We start from the raw sequence: 11,461 nt of genomic DNA on the forward strand, positions 1-11,461 counted from the left end.
TTGAATTCTAAGAAACACTTTTTGATATTCTTATGTAAACCATAAAATTAAGGATCGGTGTTATCTTTGTGATGTTGAGTCCCCTACCCGTGAACGTGCTGTATCTTGGTTGACAGGGAAGCAGGCTGCACTGACCCAGTGATTCCTAAACTTGAACATTTATTTACGTAGATCACCTAGAGAGCTAGGTCACAGATTGTTGGGCCAGCCTCTGGTTTCTGATGCTGCGGGTCTGAGGTGGGACTTGATAATTTGCCTATCTCACACGTTTCCAGGTGATGCTGATGTGTGTCCTGGCACCACACTTCTGAGAATAACTGGCCTCATGTATCGATCATCCCGGAGATGGTTGGTTGGATACATAAGGGAGACTGAAGCGTATTTACAAACTACAAAAACAAAACAAAACAAAAAAACCCACAAAAAAAACAAAGAAAACCCAGAACCGTTGAACGATCCTTAGGGAGGGGAGGCGGACGACTTGTATGAGGATTTAAATGTCCTTGTGGGGTTGGAGAAGCCTCTCGATTTGGGCCAAACTTGGCTCCCATTCGCCTTGAACAATTTAAGCCACACCTACCTATTCCAACACTGAAAGGCGATTTGGCAGGAACAAATGTAGCGCAAACACATTCAAGCTTTCCGGGCAGAGCAAAGTTCTCGGGTGGATCAATAACTACTACACAACCCGCGGGCCCCACCCGCCGCAGGGCGGCACCAGAGGCTCCCTGCGCGCGCGCCCTTGGCCTGCAGCCCCGCCCCGTCCACGCCTCCCCTTCTCGGGGCACTTCCGCGTCCCTCCTCCGCCTCCCCAGGTCCTTTTCCAGGACGCGCTCCTTTTTTCCCCGCTTCGGGATCTTCTTAAACGAATTGTATTTTACAGCCCTTTGAGGCTGATGAACGCTTCAAAACCTGGAAAGGAAAAACAGATGCTCCTCAGCACGTAGCGGAAGACCTTTTTAACCAGCTAAGAAGACCTTTCAAAACCTCAACCAAAATTCCCACCAAGCAGAAGAGAACGAGCGTGTTTCCATCCAGTCCGGTCCTGAGGAATCTTCTCTGTGGAGCAGAGTCGCGGCAGGACAGAGGGGGAGCCCCGCGGGTCAGGACTAGGAGCTGCTCCGGCTCCCGTCAGCTTTGACCCCGCAGAAGCTTCGGCCCCGGGCAGCAGTGGGTCAGGGAACCTGGGTCTCAACAACCGCAATCCCTGATTCAGATTTCTCAATTTGGGGCGAATAGAGGAGATTTCTGAAAATTGTTGCCAAAGTTTGAAACAACAGTGGCCGCAATGGCTGTTTAGAAATTCGTAATTATTGGTTGCTGACAGAAGATTTTAATAGAAACAACAAAAGATTTTAATAGAAACAAAAAAGTCAACGCCCAACGTGGGGCTCGAACCCACGACCCTGAGATTAAGAGTCTCATGCTCTACCGACTGAGCTAGCCGGGCACTGGGAAATGAGGCGCTCTTTTAGGAAAGTCATTTCTTTCCAGAGCCAGGCTGCATGGCCCAGGCACAAACTAGTCCGTGTGAATGAGACCTCAAGGTGTAGGATTTTGTGAACACAGTAGTAGCCTTTTACCACCGGGAACTCAAAGCTTTGAGAAGATGTTGCGGACTGCGCGGAGCCAAGCAGCCTCGCAGAAGACGGGGAATCACGAGTCTTGAAACCTACATGTTTCCGCAAATTCTGCGTGGACCCGGTCACTTTGACAGCCGGGTTTCTCCTCCCTGAGGCGCAAGAGCTTGAGGTAACGGGGATGAGAGGCTCAAACACCCGGAGGGACGTGGGGACTTGCCCTCCCGGGACCTTGGGGCTGCAGCCCCTGCTTCCTTCTCCGAATCCCCTCTTTTCCCTAAACCTGGACGACCAGGGCGGTGGGTGGAAGTGGGGCTAAGGGGCGCGTCACTGGGTGCACGAATTTATTTTTAAATACTAAAATTTTGTGTGGCTTGAGTAAAAGACCATATCCATTACGTGTAAACGTCCTAGCGAGATTTCAGGTCAGATGGAAGTCAGCCTGAAGCGATTTCACTCCACTCGCCCAACTTTTCATTTTCCAACACCTGGTGGGCGCTGAGTTCCCGAGTCAGAAGCAAAGGGGTCTCACCTCCGCACTCCTGGTGGCAGCTCCAAGGATCCCCAAACCTCCCTGAAAGGCGGCCCCGCCAGAACTAAGTTTGCCTTGAGTGGGCGAGCCACGGAACGAGTTGAACAGAAACAATTCACCCAATTTGTCGAGAGCATTTCTGCGATGCTGCTGGAAACGAAAAGGTTACAAACTCTTTGCAACTCCTGAAAAAGAGTTGAAAAAGTAAGGCCGCCACCAGTATCTGGTATGCCGTGACTCGGATTCGAACCGAGGTTGCTGCGGCCACAACGCAGAGTACTAACCACTATACGATCACGGCGCGCCACCTGTCAGGCGGCGCAGTGCGGACTTATTTTATGCCCTTTGGAACAGCCATACCTACCCTGTGCTGCCATCTTACTGTTCCAGTTCAAGTGATCTACACCAGTCAAAATACCAAACAAACGTTTCTATTCCATAACCTGGAAGCCGTGACCCTTGAGTCCTGTTCTGAATTCCCAAATCCCGCGCTGCGAGCGCCAGCATCGCCCCTCTGCTTCTCCGCGGTTGCTGCCACGGACCATCCCCAGTCGCCCCCCGCGAGCCATTTCCCTGCCTTCCAAAGAATCAAGCCGCCCCTCCCAGGCGAGCAAGAGGCCGCCCTGGAGGATTTTCCTGTTTACGCCTCCAGATTGTACCCTGGAATTGAGGTTTCTGTCTCCGGAATGGTGGAACCTGAAGAGACGCGCTGCTATTCGGAGGCCCTCCTCTTCGCTTGTTCTTGGCTTCCTTCCCGGTTCCAAGTAAACTGGTGCTGTCTCGGGAGCTGCGGGCTCTTGGACTGACTTCCTTATTCGTACTCTTCAGTAAACCAGAGCGCATCCCAGGATTTAGAAAAACAAATCTGAGAAGCCTCTATTTCAGACACTTCCCTTAAAGGCCCCCAAAAGATAATTACTGTGAACTGGTGCGACGCCAGCTGCCGAACCCAGCAGACGGGCTTGGCTTTTGGTTGCAGCTACAAAAACCCCGGAGGCTCTGTTTTGCAAGAGAATCCCCCAGAACTAACAGTCTCAGAACTCAAGGGTGGTCAAAAGTCTTTCCTTCTTTCGTGCTTTACTGATTTGAACTACTTAAAAGTTGGGGGGGGGGGGGGGGGGGGGGGAGGTGTTGAAAAATGCGTTGGCCGGGAATCGAACCCGGGTCAACTGCTTGGAAGGCAGCTATGCTCACCACTATACCACCAACGCACACAGGAGGGAGGGCTGGTCGACTTCCTTATGAGGAGTATCTCGTCCAGTTTTTGTTACATAGTGCAGTATCTTGAGATTCATAGTAAAAGATATTCCCAATACAAAGCCAGAGAAGGACTTGGAAGAGAAGTTCTCTAGGATTTCTCCTCTGGTTACATTAAAAATTCTGTGGTGGTTTCTTACTGATTCACAGGTTTTTAAAAAGTCAATTCTTGTTTTTTTCTGTTGTGGTTTGAAGGGGGCGTCTGAAATCCAGTGAAGGAGTTAAGGCTCCCCTGATGGAGTTATTTCCATACACAGGTCGTTATGAATTTCAGAGTATTTTCATAGGGCAAATGCATTAAGATAAAACTCCAAAGGAAAATACGCATTTTAAAGCTTTGAATACATATTGCCAAATTGCTGTGTGGAGCGAGAACACCAATTTCGCTATTCAATGAATACTATCATATTACACCTGTCAACAGGATGGCATTCTTTTCATCTTAACGAAATCGCCAGATAAAAAGTCTTGTCTTAATTTGCATTTATTCTATTACTATTGAGGTTGAAAATTTTTCATACTTAACAATTATTTTTATTAGTTTATTTTTCTATTATTTTTTTTCAATATATGAAATTTATTGTCAAACTGGTTTCCGTACAACACCCAGTGCTCATCCCAAAAGGTGCCCTCCTCAATACGCATCACCCACCCTCCCCTCCCTCCCACCCCCCATCAACCCTCAGTTTGTTCTCAGTTTTTAAGAGTCTCTTATGCCTTGGCTCTCTCCCACTCTAACCTCTTTTTTTTTTTTTTTTTTTTTCTTCCCCTCCTCCATGGGTTTCTGTTAAGTTTCTCAGGATCCACATAAGAGTGAAAACATATGGTATCTGTCTTTCTCTGTATGGCTTATTTCACTTAGCATCACACTCTCCAGTTCCATCCACGTTGCTACAAAGGGCCATATTTCGTTCTTTCTCATTGCCATGTAGTACTCCATTGTGTATATAAACCACAATTTCTTTATCCATTCATCAGTTGATGGACATTTAGGCTCTTTCCATAATTTGGCTATTGTTGAGAGTGCTGCTATAAACATTGGGGTACAAGTGCCCCTATGCATCAGTACTCCTGTATCCCTTGGGTAAATTCCTAGCAGTGCTATTGCTGGGTCATAGGGTAGGTCTATTTTTAATTTTCTGAGGAACCTCCACACTGCTTTCCAATCGCCTGCACCAATTTGCATTCCCACCAACAGTGCAAGAGGGTTCCCGTTTCTCCACATCCTCTCCAGCATCTATAGTCTCCTGATTTGTTCATTTTGGCCACTCTGACTGGTGTGAGGTGATATCTGAATGTGGTTTTGATTTGTATTTCCCTGATGAGGAGCGACGTTGAGCATCTTTTCATGTGCCTGTTGGCCATCTGGATGTCTTCTTTAGAGAAGCGTCTATTCATGTTTTCTGCCCATTTCTTCACTGGGTTATTTGTTTTTTGGGTGTGGAGTTTGGTGAGCTCTTTATAGATTTTGGATACTAGCCCTTTGTCCGATATGTCATTTGCAAATATCTTTTCCCATTCCATTGGTTGCCTTTTAGTTTTGTTGGTTGTTTCCTTTGCTGTGCAGAAGCTTTTTATCTTCATAAGGTCCCAGTAGTTCATTTTTGCTTTTAATTCCCTTGCCTTTGGGGATGTGTCGAGTAAGAAATTGCTACGGCTGAGGTCAGAGAGGTCGTTTCCTGCTTTCTCCTCTAGGGTTTTGATGGTTTCCTGTCTCACATTCAGGTCCTTTATCCATTTTGAGTTTATTTTTGTGAATGGTGTGAGAAAGTGGTCTAGTTTCAACCTTCTGCATGTTGCTGTCCAGTTCTCCCAGCACCATTTGTTAAAGAGACTGTCTTTTTTCCATTGGATGTTCTTTCCTGCTTCGTCAAAGATTAGTTGGCCATACGTTTGTGGGTCTAGTTCTGGGGTTTCTATTCTATTCCATTGGTCTATGTGTCTGTTTTTGTGCCATATTTTTCTATTATTTATATTATATTGATGTTACTGATTTATACCAGTTTGTCATTTGTCTTTTAATATTATTTATAGGATCTTTAGGTGAGCAGAAGTTTCCTGTTGTTATCTAGTCTAATCTATCAGTTTTATTCTTTATGATTTCTGTCTTTGCTTTTATCTTGGAAAAGACTTCTGCCCAATAGCAACATAATTATCCACTAACGTATTTTTCTTAGCTTTTTATTGCTTCACTTCTCGAATTTAATTCTTTAATTCATTTAGTATATGGTACGAGGTAGTACTTCTACTTCCAAGGATTTATCCTAAGGAAATATCTAGGCATAAACACAAAGGTGTGTCTACACACCTGTTCATCAAAGTGTTATCTGTAAAGTCAAAATTTTAGGGGCGGGGGAGGGGGAATCCTAAAATTCCAGAAATAGGATAGATTAAATCCTTTGATGAAAACTCACATGTTTTGTTTTGTTTTTTTTTAATTCTATATACATTGTACACTGCTGGTGGCAGTGTAAATTTGCACGAACTCTCTGGAAGGTATACTGGCAATATCTATCTATAAGTGCATATACCTTTGAGCCAGCATTTCAATTCCTAGGCATTCATTCCACATACATGCAAAATGACAAATTTACAAGATTATTTATGGTAGCATTGTTTGTAATAGCAAAGGATTGGAAATAACCTAAGTGTCCATCAAAAGGAGGTTGGTTCAGTTAATTGTGGAATATCATCAATATAATGGAATACTATGTGCCATAAGAAAGAATGAGGAAACTCTTCATGTCTAATCTGGAACTATTTCTAAAATATATTATTAAGTGAAAAAGACAAAGTGCAGAAAAGCATGTGTAGAGTGCTATCATTTGTGCAAGGTGGGGAGCATATTTAAATATATAGGCAGCTATGTATGTACTTGCATTTCCATAAAATATTTGTCATTATAATTATGAAACACAACATTGGTTACCTTATTAGATGGCAGAAGTAAAAATCAGGTTTATCAGTTATATCCTTTACATATTTGAATCCTAAACCATGTAAATATATTACCTTTTCAAAAACTAAGTTAAATTGAAAGAAAATATCACATTAGTAAAGAATATTTCCACTGGCAAGTGTTGGAAATATAATTTTAAAAAGAACTTTATGACTAGCATAATTCCACTTCTGTTTTGAAAGTTTGATGTCAACACTTACTAGGTGGTAGACTTGTGAGCAATTTTTACTATGTATATTTCTGCATTTCCTGTATTTCAGCTTTGGAGGGTTGGGGGAACTGACTAGGAGAAACAATGTTACTTTTTAAAGGGCAATAAAAACATTCTTCCCTGACCGGGAATCGAACCCGGGCCGCGGCGGTGAGAGCGCCGAATCCTAACCACTAGACCACCAGGGACGCTGGCACCTATTTTTGATAGAAAGTATATGGTTCTGTGTATATGTTTCTCCTTGTTCTTTGGCATATTATTCTAGCCGCTTTTGGTTTTAATATTCCCCAAAATTGGACCTTCCTCAGGTCTAAATTTCTTCTTCTTCCCACTTATTTTTTGAAGTAGAAAACCTGTGAGAGAACTCCGAAGACTGTCTCCCAGAGCTGAGGGATGGATGATCTTATACACGGGATCACAATCCTCTCTTAAGACCAGAGACAAATATCAGGGAAGAGACACAGAGACACAAAAGAACCTCTCAGCTTCACGTAGTTGCAGAGATTTCCTGAATTGTGATGAGGAGAAAAGTAAAGAGCTCCAGTTGGAATTTTGCCCCAATTGACCAGGAACTTTTCCTTAAGAAATGTAAAGGTTGTTGTGTGATTAACTCCAGAAGATTCTGGTCCTACTGCAGCTTTTTTTCTTCTGTGAACTTAGGCCAAACTCTGTTGGCCAAAACAAATATTACAGACAATTGAGAGCCACTGGACCTACTGGTCCTCGGTGGTCAGCAGGACGTGAACTTAACTCTGGTGGGAGACTAAAAGAAGGGCATGGGTTTGGAGTTAAAAAAAATTTTAATATGAAGAAAGGAGAGCGGGAGTAAGGAGGAAAAAAAGAAAACTGGGGTGCAGCCTCCACTTGAGGGAACTTTTAAAACGATACCCATCAATGTATGCAAATTAACTTTATATGAGAGTGAAAAAAGAAAGCAAATGCAACAAAATGTTGACAATGACTCTAGGTGAGGGGTAAGTGAATGCTCTTTATTTTATTCTTTCAAGGTTTCTGCGGGTTTGAAATTTTTAAAAATAAAAAGTTGAGAAAAACAAGAATGAGACAAATGAAAGCCTCCCTCAGGCCTTTTTTGGTCAGATGACTGCAATGTAATTAACTCTGCACGTGAGTTCAAACAGAAATTTTTAAAATCAGTCCCCCTCCACGCTAACTCAGAAAATACATTTGATAATGTGAATAAACAAGTAAATTCAAATATTGAGTCACCAATGATATGTCCATATCAGCAGGGCCCGACAGAAAAAAAGGGTGGTAGGACATGGGGTGTTTGTGGGGGTTTTATGTTGTTTAGCTTTGCTTTTAAAGTATCAACATTAAAATATTGTTTAAGAAAAGCAATCATTCTCTGGTCATCCAATCCCTAACTTCCTGTGGGTTTAAATGCCAGAAATAGCGAGAAGATTTACTAAATGGTAGATATTTATTTTCACAAAAACCAGTAATCCTGTTGTCACATGCCACCGTGAAGCCTAACAGAACCCACTTCTTTTTACTCCAGCTCTGTTCCCACTGTACAGCAACCTGTGCTCCAAGGGTGAAAAAAAAGTATCTCACTTTCAGAGCAACATTTTGCAAGCGTACCTGGGGGCGGGGGTGGGAGGGTAAGCTTGTAGAATTTCTCTACGTCGGAGGAAATCAACCTCGTTTTGTTTTGGGCAACAGTCCGTTTTCATCGATTATTCTGCCGCCTGCTGGTTATTTTTGGTAACACATGAGAACCTACGAAAGAGTATCAACTCTGGAAGCTGGTCACCTTTCTCAATATCAAAACACCCCAAGAGGCCTCATCATTCAGAACAGGATTAGGCCACCTCCTCTTCCTGGCACCACACGCCTAAGGGCAGATGGGGGAGGAGTGTAATTTATTCACTTCACTTCATGTTCTATTTCTTTTTTTCCTTTTTTCAAACATTTACAGATCGTGTGCCACACTTGTTACTGAAGTTACAAAACTATACCGAAAGAGCTCATAATCAGGGGCGCCTGGGTGGCTCAGTCGGTTAAGCAGGGGACTTCGACTTAGGTCATGAGCTCCCAGTTCATGGGTACGTGGAGCCTGCTTCAGATGCTGTGTCTCCCTCTCTCTCTGCCCCTCCCCACTCCTGCTCTGTCTCTCTCAGAATTAAATAAACATTTAAAAAATAAATAAAGAGCTCATAATCAAAGGGCACCTGGCTGGCTCAGTCAGAAGAGCATGCAACTCTTGATCTTGGGGTCGTGAGTTTGAGCTCCACGTTGGGTGTAGAGATTACTTAAATAAATAAACTTGAAAAAAAAAGTTCACAATCAAATGGAAAATGAAATAAACAAGTGAATAAAAGGATCAGAGAAGACTGAGTTAGATGTGCTTTTCCCAATTCCTCCTCTTGCTAATACATCTAAAAACCTTGGACATTACACGTAAAACAAAACATAAAAGACTTGAAAGGTGAAGAAAAGGAGGCATACCAGCTAGGAGCCTCAGAACCGAAGGAACTACACACTGGTGATTTCCCTGGGTTTTCTTTTTGTCTCATGTATTCCAGATGTGGTGCTGAAGAAGCCAGCAACCTGGCAATGCCAGGAGGTACAAAGGGAAACAAAACCAAACAAAACCAACAAAAGCCTGTTCTTTCTGGCCAAAGGGCCAGGAAGGCAGCCTAGCAAAATAGAAAACTTCTAGATAATAACTGCTCTACTCCAGCCAAACACCGCAGAAAGAACTGTGGCTCACTCCTGCCCACACTAGTAAAGGCTGAATGGGATGCCTAGACTTCTACCTTCCCAGGCCTTTTAGGAGGTTTTCCTTCCCTTCTTTGCTGGATTGGTTCCAGAGGAGACATGGTAGAGAGTCAGTATTTTCACCAACACCCAGTGACAACAAGGCCACCTCCACCCCCCACTGTCAGTGGAGGCCATGCGGGGAGGGTTAAGAAGGCTTTCCTATCTCTCCCAGCCAGGTTGGTGTCAGTGGAAGCCAACGGGCAGCTGAAAAGTTCCTGCCCTCACCTAAGCAGTAAGGAGAAGCCCCTCCCCTCAGGTGTCAATGTAGGCTGAGTGGGGAAACTGGAAACATATACTCACCTGGCTGTAACAAGACACTCACCCCTACTTACACTGCCTGAGTAGTGTCAGAGAAAGGTTTAAACGAGGTGTAAATAAGATCCAGAGTTCTAAATGTCCAGGTTTTAATAAAATAGCACTCATCATACCAATGAGAAATATCTTCAACTGAATGAAAACAGACCATACCTAGATGACGGATATTAGAATTATCTGACAAGATTTTAAAGCAGCCAGCATAAAAATGTTTCAACAAGCAATTACAAACATGCGTGAAAAAAATGGAAAAAAAAAAAGAAAAAGAAAAAAAGAAAGTCCTAGTAGAGAAAGGAAAACTTTCAGCAAAGAAATAGAAGATTTAAAGAAAAACTAAATGGAGATTTTAAGACTAAAAAATACGATAACCTTGGGGCACCTGGGTGGCTCAGTCAGTTAAATGTTCATGAGCTCATGAGCTCTAGCCCCGAGTCAGGTTCTGTACTGACAGTATGGAGCCTGCTTGGGATTCTGTCTCTCCTTCACTCTCTGTCCTCCCTCACGCTCACTCACTTGCACACTCTCTCTCTTTGGCTCAGAATAAATAAGTAAACGTTTTTACAAGATACAATAACCAAAACAAAACAACTCAATGGATGGGTTCAACAGCAGAATGGAGGGGGCAGTGGAAAGAATCAGTGAACTAGAAGATAGGACAATAAAAATTACTCAACTTAGACAACAGAGAAATAAAATGAAAAAAAAAAAAAAAGGCAGAGTCTTGGGGACTTGTGGGATTATAGCAATAGGTCTGTTATGTCATCAGATTTCCGGAAGGAGAAAAAAAAAAAAGAACAGGACTGAGAAAAGCACTGAAAGAAATAATGGTTGAAACTCCCTAAATATGGCAGAGGGATAAAACCTACACATTCAAGGAGCCAAGCACACCTCAAAGAGGATAAACCTAAACAAATTCATGTCATTAATTTGACACATTATAGTCAAACTGCTGAAAGCTAAAATCAAAGAAAAAATCTTGAAAGCAACGAAAAATGACATCTTACTGCTAGGGGAAGAACTGTGACAGATTTCTCATCAGAAACCATGGAGGCCAGAAGAAGTGGCACAAAATTTTCCAAGCACTGAGAGAAAAGACGATCAACCCAGATTCCTATATCCAGTGACAATATCCTTCGAGAGTAAAGGGAATACAACGGAACAACAAAAAGACAAACAGCCTAACTGAAAAATGAGCAAATGACTGGGATTTCTCCCAAAGAAGATATTCAAAACGACCAGCAAGCACATGAAAAGATGCTCAATGTCATTGATCATTAGGGAAGTGCAAGTCAATACCATAATAAGATACCATTTCACACTTTGGGGGTGGCTATAACTCTGGAAAATAGCAAGTGTCGGTGAGGATGAGGAGAAATTGGAGCTGGTGGGAATGTAAAATGTTTCAGCTGCTGTGGAAAATAGCTTGGCAGTTCCTCAATAAGTTAAACATAGTATATGACCCAGTAATTCCACTCCAAAGTAATTATACCCCAAAGAACTGAAAACACATACTCAAAAGAAATACCTATCCATGCACATTCATAGCAGCATGCTGCTCACAGTCGCCAAAAGTGGAAACAACCCAAATGTTGAGAAACAACTATGGTATATAAATACAATGGCATATTCTTTGGATATAAGAAGGAAAGAGATACTGACACACGCTGCAGTTTGGAGGAACCTTGAAAACATTATGCTAAAAGAAAGAAGCCAGACACAAAAGTCGTATATTGTATGATTCCATTTATATGAAATGTCCAGAATGGGCAGATTCATAGAAACAGAAAGCAGACTGGTCGTTGCCAGAGGTTGGGGAATGACTG

General features: G+C 42.9%; 4 non-coding genes across 4 annotated transcripts; all 4 read right to left on the minus strand.

Annotated features, from left to right (window-relative positions):
• Window positions 1-1,377: 1,377 nt before the first annotated feature.
• On the minus strand, window positions 1,378-1,450 carry TRNAK-CUU (transfer RNA lysine (anticodon CUU)). Its single transcript has one exon. It is a non-coding gene; the product is annotated as a tRNA-Lys (tRNA).
• An 891-nt stretch (window positions 1,451-2,341) lies between these two features.
• On the minus strand, window positions 2,342-2,413 carry TRNAH-GUG (transfer RNA histidin (anticodon GUG)). Its single transcript has one exon. It is a non-coding gene; the product is annotated as a tRNA-His (tRNA).
• An 838-nt stretch (window positions 2,414-3,251) lies between these two features.
• Window positions 3,252-3,323, minus strand: TRNAG-UCC (transfer RNA glycine (anticodon UCC)). The gene has a single exon. It is a non-coding gene; the product is annotated as a tRNA-Gly (tRNA).
• Window positions 3,324-6,655: 3,332 nt separating this feature from the next.
• On the minus strand, window positions 6,656-6,727 carry TRNAE-CUC (transfer RNA glutamic acid (anticodon CUC)). The gene has a single exon. It is a non-coding gene; the product is annotated as a tRNA-Glu (tRNA).
• Window positions 6,728-11,461: the final 4,734 nt, after the last annotated feature.

The sequence above is a fragment of the Panthera uncia genome (genome assembly GCF_023721935.1).
Source record: "Panthera uncia isolate 11264 chromosome C1 unlocalized genomic scaffold, Puncia_PCG_1.0 HiC_scaffold_4, whole genome shotgun sequence".
Classification (NCBI taxonomy): domain Eukaryota; kingdom Metazoa; phylum Chordata; class Mammalia; order Carnivora; family Felidae; genus Panthera; species Panthera uncia.